The 17,947-nt window shown below is 50.9% G+C and overlaps 1 protein-coding gene across 2 annotated transcripts in view; it reads left to right on the top strand.

The window, feature by feature from the left end:
* The window catches only part of LOC137380978 (A-type potassium channel modulatory protein KCNIP2), a 466,186-nt gene that overhangs the window by 19,508 nt on the left and 428,731 nt on the right, over positions 1–17,947 (top strand). The gene's annotated exons all lie outside the window — the stretch shown is intronic.

The following is a 17,947-nucleotide window of genomic DNA, read 5'->3' as shown; positions in this document are numbered from 1 at the left end:
GTGTTGGGAAAATAAACATTAATTTTGTCTAAATAAAGCCTGCGTTATTCCAATAAAGTTCAAACGGTCTCTTTAATACAATGCATAGCAGAAGCGCTACAACAGTGTAAAAGCAATACAGCTCAGTCTGGCACTAACCTGCACATCAATCCTGCACACTGAACCTACAATTAGATTGCTGTAAAGAGACAGCATTATTTTAAACATTCAGTTTCTATAATTGTTAAGATCAGTTCTTTCCCTCTGCCTTGAGTGCCTGCAAGTGCGTTGGACAATGACTGAAGACAAAATTATTAAATACTGGGGAGAACAAAATATTAGGATGTGAAGTGGGTGAAGGTTTCCATGAGGGTCGTCAGTAGTGGCTGGGTTATTCGTTTTGCAAAGACAAACCAAAGGGAGGCACTTTAAGCAGTACGGAGGATGATATGAATACCAGAATCCGTAAATACTGGGTTACTCATTTCTCCAATTTTCAGCGAGTATGTGGCTTCTTCAAATGGCCTCTGCATTTGGCCTTTGCCAAAATAGCCCAGATCTCCCCCTTCTTTTGCTGAGCTGCAATCACTGTCTCTGTATCTAACCCTCGTGCTGTACCTGTCCTGGGAGTGTTTGATGGGGACAGTGTAGAAGGAGATTTACTCTGTATCTAACCCCGTGCTGTACCTGTCCTGCGAGTGTTTGATGGGACAGTGTAGAGTGAGCTTTACTCTGTATCTAACCCCGTGCTGTACATGTCCTGGGAGTGTTTGATGGGGACAGTGTAGAGGGAGCTTTACTCTGTATCTAACCCCGTGCTGTACCTGCTCTGGGAGTGTTTGATGGGACAGTGTAGAGGGAGCTTTACTCTGTATCTAACCCCGTGCTGTACCTGTCCTGGGAGTGTTTGATGGGGACAGTGTTCTGGCTCTCTGAAAGATCTATCCAATTAATCCCACTCTCCTGCTCTTTCCCCCTAGCCCTGCAATTTTTTCCTTTTCAACTATTTATGCAATTCTCTTTTGCAAGTTACTATTAATTCTGTTGCCACCATTTTTTCCGGCAGTGAATTCCAGGTCACAACAACTTGCTGCATTAATAAACGTTTCCTCATCTCTCCCTCCGCTTCTTCTGCCAGTCTCCTTAAGTCAGTGTCCTCAGCTTATCGACCCTCCTGCCACTGGAAACAGTTTCTCCTTATTACTTCTATTGAAACCATTTGTGATTTTAAACAGCTCAATTAAATCTCCCCTGAATCCTCTCTGCTCTAAAGAGAACAACCCCAGTTTCTCCACTCTCTCCACGTAACTGATCAGTCCTTTTTCTACAGTGGGTGGATAGATACATGGGACTGGGGCAAAATATGGGAATTCTATCGGTTGGCCAGGTTCCTCAATCACTCCTCATTTCGCTCCAACAGACACCATCAGTCAGAAACAAACTGCTGCCCATCCTGAGCAGGAAGGCCTCAAGTTCCACCTTCAGTTTGCAATGAGTTTGCTGAACTTCACTGATGTTGAATGTTCCCAGCTTCCCTGAGCTGGGGCTTGAGGGTCCCAGGATATTAAAGGCAGCACCTCAATAAAAATAACAACAACTTGCACTTGTATAGTGCCTTTAACGTAGTAAAATAATGGAGCATTATCAGACAAAGCCTCACTCTGAGCAACGTAAGGAGATATTAAGGCAGACGACCGACAGCTCAGTCAGAGAGGTAAGTTTTAAGAAGCATCTGAAAGGATGTTATAGGCCATCTGTCCTAATATCAACTAATGTGTCTCAATGTCTAATTTTGCTTTATAACACACATGTGAAGTACCTTGGGATGATTTATTACATTAAAGGCAGCATATAGTTGAAACTTGCCATTGGCAGTGTAGCTACTGTTGTAATATAGGAAACACAGTGGCCAATTTGCACACAGCAAGATCCCACGAACAGCAATGTGATACTGACCAGGCAATCTGTTATAGTGATACTGGTTGAGGGGTAAATGTTAGCCTGGGAGAATGCCCTTCTTCAGGATGTTGCCATGGGACCTTTTGCAACACCTGAGAGGGCAGATGAGCCTCAGTTCAACACCTCAACTGAAAGACAGCACCTCTGACAGCGCAGCACCAGCCTACATTATGAACTCAAGTCTCAGGAGTGCAATTTGAACTCACGATCTTCTGACTCAGGGACAGGATTGCTACCCACTGAGCCATGGGGCATTTCTACATGACATACTTAGGCCTCAAGGTCATCTAGTGATCCCCCGCTGAACCATGCAGCGTTCTGCATGTTGGCCACTGAGACGGTCAGGCATAGCTTTGATAGGCCCCTCGTGACTCAACGGCCAGACTAGGGCCCTTGTCTCAGCTTGGACATCAGGACAGGGCCATGGGTCAGCCCAAACATCAGGAGACGCTCATGGGTCAGTTTGGACATCAGGTCAGAGCCAGGGGTCAGGCCATGGAGAACTACCGATGCTCTTGGGCCAAACAACAGCAGCGAGTCGGGGGTTGGGTGAGGGGTAGTGCGGGTGCGGTGGGTGGATTGGGCGGTGGGTGTTGAGATGATGTGGGGGAGGTGGTGGGGGAGACAAGGAAGTTTGAAAGTGTGGACTGTAAGCAGTGCTGACATTTCCTCTCGAGAGCCGCCCTGCGCTGTTTCCGAAGATTTCAGACAGCAGATTATAATTAACAGACACAAAAATCAGCTATTGTGAAGCTGGACTTTATTCAATATAACTAGGAAATGCACGCTCAGGGAAGGCATTAATGCTAACTAGCTCCAAACACCTGTTACCTTGGCACATGTTACAGCAAACCTCCCCCCCACCCCCCGCCCCACAGATCCCCCCACCACCCCCCCCCCCCACCCCGTGCCCCGACCAAGCTTTCTGTCTGATAGAAAGCAAACTGGTGTCTGTTAACCCTGCAGTCTGTGCACATCACCACCTGCTGTTTTTTGAGTGAGTTTACAGCAATCTCTGAAATGTAAACAGACACCAAAAGGAAAGATTTGAAAAGTTGATCATTCTCCAGTGGCCTCTGCAGGAACAGGACATTTTCTCTCTAATATTCATTCTCAGGATGTGGGTGCTGCCGGCAGGACCAGAATTTGCTGCTGAACCTTGAGAAGGTGGTGGTGAGCTGCCCTCTTGAACCGCTGCAGTCCATGTGGGGGTAGGTACACCCACAGTGCTGTTAGGGGCAGAGTTCCAGGATATGACCGGGGAGACAATGGCATAGTGGTAATGTGACTGGACTAGTAATCCAGAGGTGCAGGCTAATGCCACAGGGACACGGCTTCAAATCCCACCATGGCTGCTGGTGGAATTTAAATTCAATTAATTAATAAATTCAATTAATTAGCTATAATCTGGAATTGGAAGCTAGCCTCAGTAATGGTGCCATGAAACTATCATTGATTGTCATAAAAACCCATCTGGTTCACTAATGTCCTTTCGGGAAGGGAAATCTGCTGTCCTGACCTGGTCTGGCCTACATATGTAACTCCAGACCCACAGCAATGTGGTTGACTCGTAACTGCCCTCTGAAATGGCCGAGCAAGACACTCCGTTGTCAAGGGCAATTGGGGATGGGCAACAAATGCTGGCCTTGCCAGTGACGCCCACATCCCATGAAAGAATAAAAAAATGATTGAATGATGGTGAAGTATCTGGTGGAACAGTAGCCCAGTGAGATTCATTGCCAGTACAGTCATAGCCTGCTGAGTGTGCAGATGGCTCTGAATTCCAGTTACAGTTAGTGTTAGCTATACCTTACATCAGCAAGGAGACAATAACACTGTATCCCAGCATGATTCAGTGCCAGTGACCCTGTACCCCAACAAGCAGCCAGTCAGTCGAGCAGGGGTATCTCTGTCCTCCCTGGGTAGAAGACAGTGAATGGGAGCAGTCAGCTCATGTTAATCTCATTCTGAGGAGCTGGTTATCAGTGTGAGACCTCCAAACATCTGTTGAGGGCAATTAATGATTAATTAATGGTAATTAGAAGGAAGTGCAGCTTATCTCATTACTACCAATTTAATAATGGGTCATAAAGAGAGGTTGTTTGGCATTGAACAGAATTCAGAGCTGTGCTGGACCCACAGATGGAAACCTCCGAGCTCCATGATTTAATCAGATGCAGCAACCTTCATCTGTTTTATCTTAAGGCTGGCTCAGTGGGTACCATTCTGTGTCAGAAGGTTGTGGGTTCAAGTTCCACTCAGGAGACCTGAGCACAAAATCCAGGCTAACGCACTCTGTACAGTACTGAGGGAGTGCTGCATTGCCTGAGGTGCCATCATTCGGATGAGACATGAGAGTGTGTGTGGTGCATGTGTGCTCCTGAGGGAGTGTGGGGTAGGTTTTCCTCTTCATTTGTAATACCAGACTGGTTCCAGAATAGTCATATCTAGCACAGCCTGGTTCTAGCACAGCCGGGTTCTAGCACAGCCGGGTTCTAGCACTGTCGGGTTCTAGCACAGCCTGGTTCCAGCACAGCCGGGTTCTAGCACAGCCGGGTTCTAGCACTGTCAGGTTCTAGCACTGCCGGGTTCTAGCACTGCCGGTTTCTAGCACAGCCGGGTTCCAGCATGAAAGGGGGTTCAAGAATGGGCGGGTTGGAGATGGTCATTTCCTGGCACCTGTGTGGCACGAAAATCACTTGCCATTCTCAGCCAAAACCTGAATGTTGTCCAGGTCTTGCTGCATATAGACACGGACTCCTTCAGTATCTGAGGAGTTGCCAATGATACTGAACGCAGTGTAATCATCAGCGAACATCCCCATTTCTGACTTTATATTGAAGGAAGGTCATTGATGAAGCAGCTGAAGATGGTTGGGCCTAGGACACTACCCTGAGGAACTCCTACAGTGATGTCCTGGACCTGATGGCACAACCATCTTCCTTTACGCTAGGTATGACTCCAACCAGCAGAGAGTTTTCCCCTATTCCCATGGACTCCAGTTTTGCTAGGGCTCCTTGATGCCATACTCGATCAAATGCTGGCTTGATGTCAAGGGCAGTCACTCTCACCTCACCTCTTGAGTTCAGCTCTTTTGTTCATGTTTGGACCAAGGCTGTAATGAGGCCCTGGCAGAACCCAAACTGAGCGTCACTGAGCAGGTTATTGCTAAGCAAGTGCCACTTGATAGCACTGTCAACGACCTCTTCCATCACTTTGCTGATGATTGAGAGTAGACTGATGGGGCGGTAATTGGCCTGATTGGATTTGTCCTGCTTTTTGTGTACAGGACATACCTGGGCAATTTTCCACATTGCTGGGTAGATGCCAGTGTTGTAGCTGTACTGGAACAGCTTGGCTAGGGGTGCAGCTTGTTCTGGAGCACAAGTCTTCAGTACTATTGCTGGATTGTTGTCAGGGCCCATAGCCTTTGCAATGTATCCAGTGCCTTCAGCCTTTTCTTGATATCATGTGGAGTGAATCGGATTGGCTGAAGTCTGGCATCTGTGATGCTGGGGCCTTCAGGAGGAGGCCGAGATGGATCATCAACTTAGCACTTCTGGCTGAAGATTGTTGCAAATGTTTCAGCCTTATCTTTTGCACTGATGTGCTGGGCTCCCCCATCATTGAGGATGGGGCTATTTGTGGAGCCACCTCCTCCTGTCAGTTGTTTAATTGCCCACCACCATTCACAACTGGATGTGGCAGGACTGCAGAGCTTAGATCTGATCCGTTGGTTGTTGGATTGCTGAGCTCTGTCTATTGCATGCTGCTTCCACTATCTGTAGTCCTGTATTGTAGCTTCTCTAGGTTGGCTGCTTCTGGCAAGCTCTCCTACACTTCTCATTGAACCAGGGTTGGTCTCCTGGCTTGATGGTAATGGTATAGAAAAAAATGAAAGACTTGCATTTATATAGTGCCTTTCACAACCACCAGACATCTCAAAGTGCTTTACAGCCAATGAAGTACTTTTTTTGAAGTGTTGTAATGCAGGAAACACAGCAACCCGTATGCGCACAGCAAGCTTCCACAAGCAGCAATGTGGTAATGACCAAATAATCTGTCTTTTGTGATGCTTTTTGAGGGATAAACAATGGCCAGGACACCAGGGATAACTTTGAAATAGTGCCTTGGGATCTTTTACACACACCCAAGCAAGCAGATGGTGCCTCAGTTTAACGTCTCACACAAAAGATGGCACCTCTGACAGTGCAGCACGCCCTCAATACTGCACTGGAGTTTCAGTCTTGATTTTTGTGCTCAAACCCTAAAGTGGAGTGTGAACCCAGAACTTAGAGCCTCCGAGGTGAGAGTGCTACTAACTGAGCTACAGTTGTCATTAACAGTGAGGCTGGGAACATGAGGTTACAGATTGTGGTTGAATACAATTCTGCTGCTGTTGATGGCTCACAGTGCCTCATGGATGCCCAATTTCGAGCTGCTAGATCCTATTTATCATAGTGGTAGTGCCACACAATACGATGGAGGTTGTCCTCAGTGATGAGACGAGACACCATTTCCACAAGGACTGTGCGGTGGTCACTCCTACCAATACTGTCATGGACAGATGCATCTGTGACAAATCAATTGGCAAGGATGAGGTCAAGTAGGTTTTTCCCTCTTGTTGGTTCCCTCGTCACCTGCCGCAGGATGGATGGGCACTAGGATATCCAGGTAGACAGCTCCACCCTTTTGTCTCTGGGAGTATGTGTACCATAAGAAATGAAATAAAAATTGCAGCAAGGGATCACTGAAGTTGAGAGGGGAAGGCTGCAAATAGGAAATATATTAGAAAGGAGAGGAGTTGCTGTCAGATCTTCCCCTACTAAGTTCAGGAATGGCGATGTAGAGTACATCTCCATGTACCACGAGCAGTTGCTGAAATTGCAGTGATCTGTCATAACCTTTCTTGTTCTAGTCAATTAGCTGAATATCCAATTGGCTGCCAGGGAAAAACTGCCAGACTGCCCAGTTAGCATTCGCTGCAAACTTTCTTCATGATTGACCTTTACCAGCAAAGGTTTATTAATTTCACACCATCGTCTTTTTGATCCTAATCCTGACCTCAAACACTCCCAGGACAGGTACAGCACTGGGATTGGCTGCTCTCTGATTTGGGAGCCTGAGTGCATCAATGAGGTGCAGCTGACTGTGGCTGTGTGCAGAGGTTGGAGGCTGTGTGACTGCTGCAAGAGGGAGACTCAAACTGAAACAAAAGTTTTTTCCAAATTTCAACAAAGGAAGGAAGGCAGAGAACTGGAAGAACTGGAAGCTCTTTTGTGAGTTTGCTTGGTACGGAAAGTCTTTTTCATTGATTGTTGGGGGTGGGGAAAGAAGAGACCTGAAGACCTTGGGTGGGGCTGTATTGTTCAATAGGGAGCTCCTGTGTTTAACATCTTTGGATAGGGAGCTCCCTCCCCACCCCAACTACTAAGCCTGGGACAGCTGGAGCTGCCCAGGTGAAGAGACTTCTCTTATCTGAACATCGAAGGAGGCGTGTGCCTTGGCAGCTTACAGCTGACCCAGGTGAAGACATCACCCCACCCTCCCAACTGGAAGACCAGCTACAAGACTTCTTTAAAATACCAACAAAGACTGATTCCTCCTGGCCTTCCTCTCCCTCAGCCTCTTCCCCCGTGCTACATCCTTTAAGTGTTGCTTTTTTGATTTATTGTATTTGCTCTTTTTTTTTCTCTCAACAAAGTGCCTGTAACTCTTCTACCCCATGACTTCTCAGTCCTCTCCGGTGGCGGGGCCCTCCTATGCTGCAGCAGCTGCGACAGCTGCGACTGAGGCCCCGTCACCATTTAAAATCTTAACATCAAAGCATGGGGTGAAGAGTTACACCCATCCTAATAAGACTATTGAGGCTTGTGTTAAGGCAATGGCCGTGGTTGTCGGCCCCTCGGCCATTGTTGCAGCCTCAAAGATGTATGGGAAGGCTGTGTTCTTCCTGAAGACCGAGCGGCCTGTGTCCCTCGCCCTAAGTACGGGGCTCACAGTGGGTGGGATTTTCCTGGCAGTGGACCCTCTGGGGGCCACTGCGCATTGGGTAATCTTGTCGAATGTCCCACCCTTCATTCCTGATGAGCTCCTCCTCCCCCACCTACACCATCTGGGGGAGGTGAGGTCAGGGATCACCCCAGTCCCGCTCGGTCTTCGGGAGCACAGCCTCCGACACGTGTACTCCTTCCGCCGTCAGCTATTCATGCAGCTGGCGCGGGAAGAGGTCTTGGAGGGCCACTTCGGTATAGAGTTTCAGGGGACGGCCTACCGCGTCTTCTGGACCTCGGATGGGGCGTGGTGCCACGTCTGCAAGGGGGTGGGGCATGTTCGTAAGAACTGCCCCAACCTCCCGGCCGCCAGCTCCACCTCGGCGGCCCAGAGTGGTTCCACAGCACCTCCTCCCACTCCCCCCACACATCCAATAGACACCGCTCTGTCGGTTCCGGAGGCTGTGGTTCCGGCGGGGAGGGGAGCGTCTGTCCGAGCGGAAGGAAGACGCGGGGAAAAAAGAAACATCATGAGGCGCGTCCCCTGGACACTTTGACTCAACCCGAGCCTGAGCTCAGCCCAAAGCCCATTCCCATGGAATCCACCTGTCCCAGGGCTGGGCTCAGGCCCAGGGTGACTAAAAAGGAAAAAAAGGGTGCGGAGGCCTCTGATGATATGGAGGTCTCTGAGCCTCCGCACCCCAGTGGGGAAAAGAGGAGAAGGCACCCCTCCACAGAAATAACACAGGGCCCTGAGGTGCAGGGCCCATCTGTTGGAGGGGAGCTGCCTCCTGTTTCGGGTCCTCAGGTTCCCCCTACCACCACCACCAAGGCTACAAAGTCTGGGCAGGAGCTCCCTATTCCTCAGGATGGAGGGGAGGGGAAGGCCCCGGTACATGAGGCCCCTCCTGAAGGAGTAAGTGGGGCCCTGCTTGTGGTGGGGGAGCCTGGGGACGCCGCCCATTCCGCCACTGCTACTGGGTCGGGTGCCCTGAATGAAGGGGAGGGCGACGCCCCAGAGGGTCAGCCCTCCCAGCCGGAGTCCACCACGAACCAGGAGACACCCGACCCGGTGAAAACTGAGAATGCTGCCCCATCTGCTGGACCTGTGAGTGCTGGCGGAGCGGGAGATGGTCTCCTCTCTCTGCCTCCGGTCTCTGCTCCGGCTGGATTTCCGGAGTCGGGATCTTGTGTCTCCCCTGGACCACTCATTGGCCTGGGGACGGAGGTGGAGGGGGTTCCTGGGCTGCTGGCGCCCACAGGCTCCAGGTTTACAATCGAACCCAGAGAGGACTCCTCCGCCATCGATCCTGGGGGTGGGATCATGACGGAGGCGGGATCAGCTGGCGCGGCTGGGACGTCCACCCCACAGTGTGTGGTGGATGTGTCGGCCGTTGGCGGTGACGACCCGGAGGAGGATGGGGATTCGGTGCGGGGCACGGAGGATGATCTTGATTCCATTGCCAGTGAGGTGGTGGAGTCCCTCGTGCCTCCCACCAAATCTCCTCTCATCCCCACGGTGGAACTCCGGGATTTGCTCGCGGCTTGCAGGGGTTGCCGCGATAAAGTTCAGCTGGCCCTCGGCCATTGGTCGAATCTGGCACTCATCATACAGTCCGTCCGTGCCGCCCTGAAGAAAGCGGGCAAGCGCACGGGCGTGAAACTGGTTGAGAGGCGCCGGTTTAATGTGTTCCTCAATGGGTTGCTGGGGGAGTGGAAGGCCAGGTGCACTTCCACTCCCTCCTCACAGTGAGCTGTTGGTGACGGGTTTTAAGTACCTTTGACATGAAGATAACCATAGCCAGCCTCAACATCAACGGCAACAGGGGGTCTCACCGCAGATTTCACAATCTCTCAGTCCTCAGGGAAGGGAGATACGCGGTGAGCTTTCTGCAGGAAACCCACACCGTTCCGGGAGATGAAGCCACCTGGCTCCTGGAGTGGCAGGGTGGGGTCTACATGAGTCACCTCACCCCTATTTCTAGTAGGGTGGCTATCTTGCTGGCCCCGACTTTTCAGCCGGAGATCTTGCGGGTCAAGGAGCTAGTGCCGGGCCGCTTGCTCCACATCGCTGTTCGCCTGGGTAGCGTGCCGCTCCACTTTGTGAACGTGTACGCGCCCAGGCCCGGCGCATTGCAAGCGCGCTTCTTTGAAGAAGTGTCCGCTCTCTTGAGCTCCATCGATAGCGGCGAGTGCATCATCCTCGGGGGTGGGGGGAGTGGATTTTAACTGCACCCTCGAGGTGGGGGATCGCTCCGGTCCCCAGCGCGGCCAAGCGTCGGTGTTGACGTTGAGGGGACTGATCAGCTCCCTTAACCTGGTTGACGTCTGGCGGAATCTCCATCCCGACTCCAGCGCCTTCACGTGGAGGTCTGGAGGAGGAGGGTCCCGAATCGACCGCCTCTACTTTTCACAGGCGTACGTCTCCCGCGTCTCGGCGGCCTCCATGCGGCTGGTGCCGTGCTCGGACCACCGCCTGCTGTGGGCGGAGTTCACTCCGCTCCGCACGCGGGCGGGGTCCGCGTACTGGCACTTTAACAACCGGCTGCTGGAGGACGAGCGATTTCGGGACTCGTTCTGTCGATTCTGGGCCGACTGGAGAAGGAAGCAGGGGGGCTTCCCCTCCTTGAGGCTATGGTGGAATGTGGGCAAGACTCATATCCGCGTCTTCTGTCATGAGTACGCGAAGGGGTCGACCAAGAGGCGGGAGGCCGAGATCGGTCGCCTTGAGAGGGAGGTGCTCGACGTGGAGTCCCGCCTCGGTCATGCCGTTGCGGACCCGGCCCTGTGGCAGGCGTACAAAGAGAAGAAGGGCGCGCTGAGGGACCTGCAGCTCATAGGGTCCCGAGGCGCATACGTGAGGTTTCGGTTCCAGATCCTGGAAGATTTGTACCGCGCCTCACCCTTCTTCTACTCGCTGGAAAAATGGCGGGGGGTCCGTAAGCAGCTCATGGAGCTGCTGGCCGACGACGGATCCTCCATCACGGATCCGGAGGGAATGGGCCTCCTGGTCCGTACTTATTACAGTGCGTTGTTCTCTCCGGATCCGTCCAGCGAGGATGCGCGCAGAGTTTTGTGGGAGGACCTGCCGCAGGTCAGCCCGGAGGGCGCCGAAGGATTGGAGGCTCCGCTCACGTTGGCGGAGCTGACTGGCGCCCTCCACCAGCTCTCAAGGGGCAAATCCCCAGGGCTGGATGGGTTGACCGTGGAGTTCCTCAGGGCGTTCTGGGACGTCCTGGGGGACGATTACGCGCGGGTCCTGGGGGAAAGCCTGGCGACCAGGGAGATGCCCCTCTCGTGGCGCAGGGCGGTCATCGTCCTGCTGCCGAAGAGGGGCGATCTCCACCTGCTTAAAAACTGGCGTCCCGTCTCCCTCCTCAGCACGGATTATAAGATCTTTGCCCGTGCTATGTCTACCCGCCTGTGCTGGCCCACATGATCCACCCCGACCAGTCCTACACGGTCCCGGGCCGGTCCATCCAAGACAACATCCACCTGGTCCGGGACCTGATCCATCTTTCCCAGAGGACTGGTCAGTCGGTCGCCATTCTCTCCCTCGATCAGGAGAAGGTGTTCGACAGGGTGCATCACGAATACCTTTTCGGGACTCTGCACGCTTTCGGACTCGGGCCGCATTTCGTGGCCCGGGTCCGACTTTTATACGCCGCCGCAGAGTGTCTAGTCAAAGTTAACGGGTCCTTGACGGCGCCCCTTCGCTTTGGGAGAGGAGTGCGTCAGGGATGCCCCATGTCCGGCCAATTGTATACCATCTGCGTGGAGCCCTTCCTGTGCCTGCTTCGCAGGAGGTTGACGGCATTGGCTCTGCGCGAGCCGGCCATGCGGGTCGTCCTCTCGGCTTACGCCGACGACGTGCTCCTCGCAATCACAGATCCCGTTGACTTGCGGAGGATGCACGACTGCCAGCAGACCTTTTGTGCCGCGTCCTCCGCGAGGATCAATTGGGAGAAATGTTCCGGACTCCTGGTGGGTCAGTGGCGGGTGGACTCCCTGCCGGAGGAGATGACACCTTTTGCGTGGAGCACCACGCACCTCCTCTATCTGGGAGTCCATCTTAGCCCCGCTGAGGAAGCCTGGCCGGCAAACTGGCAGGAGTTCGAGGTGAAAGTCACCGCTCAGCTGGGGCGCTGGACAGGACTGCTCCGAGTGCTTTCCTACAGGGGCCGAGCGTTGGTCATAAACCAACTGGTGGCCTCCATGTTGTGGTACCGGTTGGTCACTTTGGCCCCACCCCCTGTATTTGCCACCAAGATCCAGAAGAAACCCGTCGATTTCTTCTGGGGCAAGAGGAAACACTGGGTCTCTGCCGCGGTCCTGTGTCTCCCGATTGAGGAGGTTGGTCAGTCGCTGGTGTGCGTCCGCACCCAGGCTGCGACTCTCCGCCTTCGGACCCTGCAGAGATACCTGTACGTCAAGTGTCCTCACAGATGGTGTGCGCTGGCGATGTATTTTTTCCGCCAGTGTCACTGCCTTCAAGGCGACACGCAGCTCCCGGTGGAGTCCGTTAGCCGCGCCTCTCTGAGGGAGTTGCCTGTCTTTTACCGGGATCTATTCCGAGTCTGGAACATGGTCGCCTCCAGTCAGGGCGCTCCCCCGCCGGCGGAGGAGAGTGCCTCAGCTGTCCGGGCGGCCGACTCCAGGGAACGTCCGGCGGGCGGAGGAGTAGCCGAAACCCCCGGGACGCCCCTCACTGCGGGTGGCGAGGGGGCTCGGGAGTGCAGAGCAATCCCGGCCGAGCTGACCCCCGCTCGGCCGGAACTGCTCATTGGACCCAGGCCCCGAAACCCTCCTCGGGAGCCTGTCCCGCACATCCCGAGCCGCCTCTCGGAAATGCCCTCTGTGCCATTCCAATCGGTGCGGAGGGGTTTCCTGTACGGGCTGCTCCTGCACACTCTCCACTTCCTCGCCCTCGTCAGCCGACCGGACACGCCCTGGCGGTCCGCGTTGCCATCTGGCGGCGAGGGGAAACCCCGATGGAGGTCTCTCTACGCGGGAGTCTTCCCCCTTTACATCGGGGACCTGGGGTGGAGGGTGCTGCACAGAGCAGTCCCGTGCAATAGACTTTTAAGTAGGTTCACGGACTCCCAGGCCACCTGTACTTTCTGCGGCCTGGACGAGTCCGTGTTCCACATTTATACGGAGTGTGCGAGGTTGCAGCCCCTGTTTGAGTATCTGAAGTGGCTGCTCCTCAAATTCTGGCTGCACTTCAGTCCCACGCTCCTGATCTTTGGGCACCCGGTACGGAGGGACGTGGCCCGGGAGGAGGATCTCCTCGTCGGTCTGCTCCTGGGCCTGGCCAAGGTGGCAATTCACAGGTCCAGGTTGTGGGCCGTCGGGGGTTTCGTCCTCCCCGATTGCCTGCCCCTCTTCCGCGGTTACGTTCGCGCCCGGATGTCCCTGGAGAGGGAGCATGCGGTGTCCGCCGGTACGCTTGAGGCCTTCCGCGACCGGTGGGCACCGCAGGGACTGGAGTGAATTGTCGACGCCGAGAATGGCATTTTAATTTGAGTTTTGTTTATTTATCTGGTTTTAATAAAGCTATTTTAAAATTATGTATATGAAGGGGGCCTGAGGAATAACGGCCCCCTCGACATAGAATTAAAAAAAAAGATAAAAAACAAAAAAATAACGGGGGTTCGATACAGAGTAAAGCTCCCTCTGCACTGTCCCATCAAACACTCCCAGGACAGGGAAGATATAACATTTCATGTATATGATATTTGACAAAATGTCTCAGTGGGTAAATGGTCTGTTTCAGAGTTCAAAAAAAAGAAAAAAAAAGGGGTTAAAAAGAAAATAAGAAAAAAAATGGGTTAGATAGTCGCTTGAGGCTTTCCACAACCGGTGGGCACCACAGGGGCTGGAGTGCATCATCAATGCCAAGAATGGCATTTTAATTTGAGTTTTGTTTTATTTATTCGAATTTAATAAAGTTATTTTATCAAATGTATATAAGGGGAGCTGGAGGAATAAAGACCCCCTCGACAAATAATATATAAAAGGGGCCTGGGGTATAAAGGCTTCCTTCAAGAAAAGAAAAGAAAAAAGTAACAAAACGAGGTTAGAAAAAAAATGGGTTAGTTAGTAACATTCATGCCACACAAGTGCCAGGCAATGACCATCTCAAACAAGAGAGAATTGAACCATCTCCCTTTGACATTCAATGGCTTTACTGTCACTGAATCCCCCCAGTAAATGGAAAAGTCCTGGGGAAAATTGATGTCCGGAGAGATTTGGATGTTCAGGTCCACTGTTCCCTGAAGGTGGCAACGCAGGTAAATAGAGTGGTCAAGAAGGCATACGGCATGCTTTCCTTCATCGGACGGGGCATTGAGTACAAGAGTTGGCAGGTCATGTTACAGTTGTATAGGACTTTGGTTCGGCCACATTTGGAATACTGCGTACAGTTCTGGTCGCCACATTATCAAAAGGATGTGGATGCTTTGGAGAGGGTGCAGAGGAGGTTCACCAGGATGTTGCCTGGTATGGAGGGCGCTAGCTATGAAGAGAGGTTGAGTAGATTAGGATTATTTTCATTAGAAAGACGGAGGTTGAGGGGGGACCTGATTGAGGTGTACAAAATCATGAGAGGTATAGACAGGGTGGATAGCAAGAGGCTTTTTCCCAGAGTGGGGGTTTCAATTACTAGAGGACACGAGTTCAAAGTGAAAGCGGAAATGTTTAGGGGGGGATATGCGTGGAAAGTTCTTTCCGCAGAGGGTGGTGGGCACCTGGAACGCATTGCCAGCGGAGGTGGTAGATGCGGGCACGATGGAGTCTTTTAAGATGTATCTAGACAGATACATGAATGGGCAGGAAGAAAAGAGATACAGAACCTTAGAAAATAGGCGACATGTTTAGAGAGAGGATCTGGATCGGCGCAGGCTTGGAGGGCCGAAGGGCCTGTTCCTGTGCTGTAATTATCTTTGTTCTTTGTTGTTTTTGTTATCAACATTCTGGAGGTTACCATTGACCAGAAACTGAACTGGAGTAGCCATATAAATACTGTGACTACAAGAGAAGATCAGAGGCTGGGAATTCTGCAGCGAGTAACTCACCTCCTGACTCCCCAAAGTCTGTCCACCATCGACAAGGCACAAGTCAGGAGTGTGATGGAATACTCTCCACTTGCCTGGATGGGTGCAGCTCCAACAACACTCAAGAAGCTCAACACCATCCAGGACAAAGCAGCCCACTTGATAGGAACCCCATCCACAAACACTCTCTCTCTCCACTACCGATGCACAGTGGTAGCAGTGTGTACCATCTACAAGATGCACTGCAGCAACACTCCAAGGCTCCTTACACAGCACCTTCCAAACCCGCGACCTCTACCAACTAGAAGGACAAGGGCAGCAAATGCATGGGAACACCACCACCTGCAAGTTCCCCTCCAAGTCACACATCATCCTGACTTGGAACTGTATCACCGTTCCTTCACTGTCGCTGGGTCAAAATCCTGGAACTCCCTTCCTAACAGCACTGTGGGTGTAACCTACCCCACATGGACTGCAGCGGTTCAAGAAGGCAGCTCACCACCACCTTCTCAATAGCAATTAGGGTTGGGCAATAAATGCTGGCCTGGCCATTAACATTGATTGCAACAACAGATTTGACATTTGGTTCAGTGGGTAGCACTCTTGCCTTTGAGTCAGAATGTTGTAGATTCACAGCCCCCTCCAGAACCCGAGCACATAATCCAGGCTGACACTCCCAGTGCAGGTGAGATGTTAAACGGAGGCCCCTGTCTGCTCTCTTGGTGAGTGTAAAAGTTTTGAACTATTTGAAGAAGAGGAATGATGTCCTGGCCAATATTTATCCCTGAGCCAACAACAACTGAAACAGATTATCTGGTCATGATCACATTGCTGTTTGTGGGAGCTTGCTGTGCCACGTTTCCTAGATTACAATAGTGACTGCACTCCAAACGTACATGATTGTCTGTGGAGCTTTTGCGACGTCCTAAAGTCAGAAAAGTGCTATCGAAATGCAAGTCTTTTTCTTTTCATCCCCAGCTTTGGTTTATTCTGCCCCAACACTTCAAAACTCCTCAACACCTCAAAACTCCTCAACACCTCAAAACTCCTCAACACCTCAAAACTCCTCAACACCTCAAAACATCTCAACACCTCAAAACTCCTCAACACCTCAAAACATCTCAACACCTCAAAACTCCTCAACACCTCAAAACTCCTCAACACCTCAAAACATCTCAACACCTCAAAACATCTCAACACCTCAAAACATCTCAACACCTCAAAACATCTCAACACCCTGCAGCTTGCGTTTCCTCAGCTTCCATTATAACAGTGAGTGCATTTCAAAATGACTTCCCTGGCTGTGACTTTGCTTGAGGTTTTGTGATCCTGCCGTCATTTTGCCTCTTGATTTTTGTTTTTGTGCCCATTGACCGCATTTCAACAATCGCGGATCAGTGAGTGCCAAGTTAGCCAGGTCCACTCAGCATGGGCTCCGAGGGACTGAACTCAGCACCAGACAGGGCCAGGCAGGCATTGGAGCCACTTGTCAATCAATCAATGCTCCTCTCAAATTGACAAATAGACAAAATGAATCTTAGATGGAGTGAGATTGAAAGTCAATAAATCAAATAATAATTGAACATTTTAAGAAGGAGCATTTAAATACACATCAGGTTCATCAATGCATCAATACATGAGGTAGTATTTAGCAAATGAAGACTGACAGGGAGACACGAGATCAATTTTACACATCTCGCTGTCAACTCTTGTACTTATTCTCAGCGAACAGTCACAGTTAGTGATTTCCATTGAGGAGTGCATGGCACTGTGATTAATTTTGCATCTCACTTACAAAGAACTGGCATAGACACTATGGGCCGAATGGCCTCCTCCATTTCCCTGCATCAATGGAGTGCAGTTTTGTAAAAAATGAATTTATATTTCACATTTCACAGCCTTAGGACACCCCAAAGCCCCGTCTGCCCTCTCAGGTAGACATTAAAGAGCCGATGGTACTACTCCAAAGAACAACAGAGGATTTCTTCTCAGTGTCCAGGTCAGGATGGATTCCTGAACCAACAACACCAAAAAAACAGACTGATCATTCATCTTATTTCTATTTGTGGGATCTTGCTGTATTCAAAACGGCAGTCATGTCTGTCTACACAACACGAGTGACCGTATTAGTTAAAACTGCTTCATCTCTGTGTTTGAAAGGCGTTGAGATGTTTCTGGAGAGATGTGATAAGGTGCTGTATTTTATTCAGAGCAGATTATCATGTGTCTCTGAATCCTTTCAGACTGAATGGTTTAAGGATGAGATAGCCTTTCTGTGCAGCCTGCATGAGTAATCTATGTTTCCACTGGGCTTTCTGGGAACCTCGATGCTTTTTGTCTTACAGTCATGAATAGATCTATTACACATTGAAAGCTCCAGAAGATGTCAGCGAGTTGATTCTTGTCATTGACTTAGTGGTTGGTAGTGATATCACAGTGAACGCAGCAGCTCTACTCACTGTTTCTTTGCTGAAAGCGAGTGTCTGAATCAGAACAGAGATTGTCCCCAGAGATCTTTAACAAATAAAAAAGCAAAATACTGCAGATGCTGGAAATCTGAATAAAAAATAGAAAATGCTGGATATACGCAGCAGGTCTGTGGAGAGAGAGAGACAGAGTTAACGTTTCAGGTTTGTGATCTTTCATCAAGAACTCTGGTAAAAGGTCATCGAGCTGAGACGTTAACTCTGTTTCCCTCTCCACAGATGCTTTCAGACCTGCTGAGTATTTTCAGCATTCTCTGTTTTTATCTGCAAGAATTACCTGCTAAAAATCCCCAGTGCCCCAGTTCCCAGATTCCATTGTCATTCCAAAAGGCTGGTTAGAACAGACTTCAGTAAAATGATTCACATTCTGAGTAAAGACCGAAGGTGAAGCATCATTAGATTTTTAAGCATAGTCCTTTTTGACTCTTGTTTTTGGTCTGCTTCAGTCACTCCCTCTTGTTTTACATCGTCAGGC

The sequence above is a fragment of the Heterodontus francisci genome, chromosome 20 (assembly GCF_036365525.1).
Source record: "Heterodontus francisci isolate sHetFra1 chromosome 20, sHetFra1.hap1, whole genome shotgun sequence".
Lineage (NCBI taxonomy): Eukaryota > Metazoa > Chordata > Chondrichthyes > Heterodontiformes > Heterodontidae > Heterodontus > Heterodontus francisci.
Note: the sequence above shows the minus strand (reverse complement) of the source record. Positions and strands in the feature narration are given on the sequence as shown.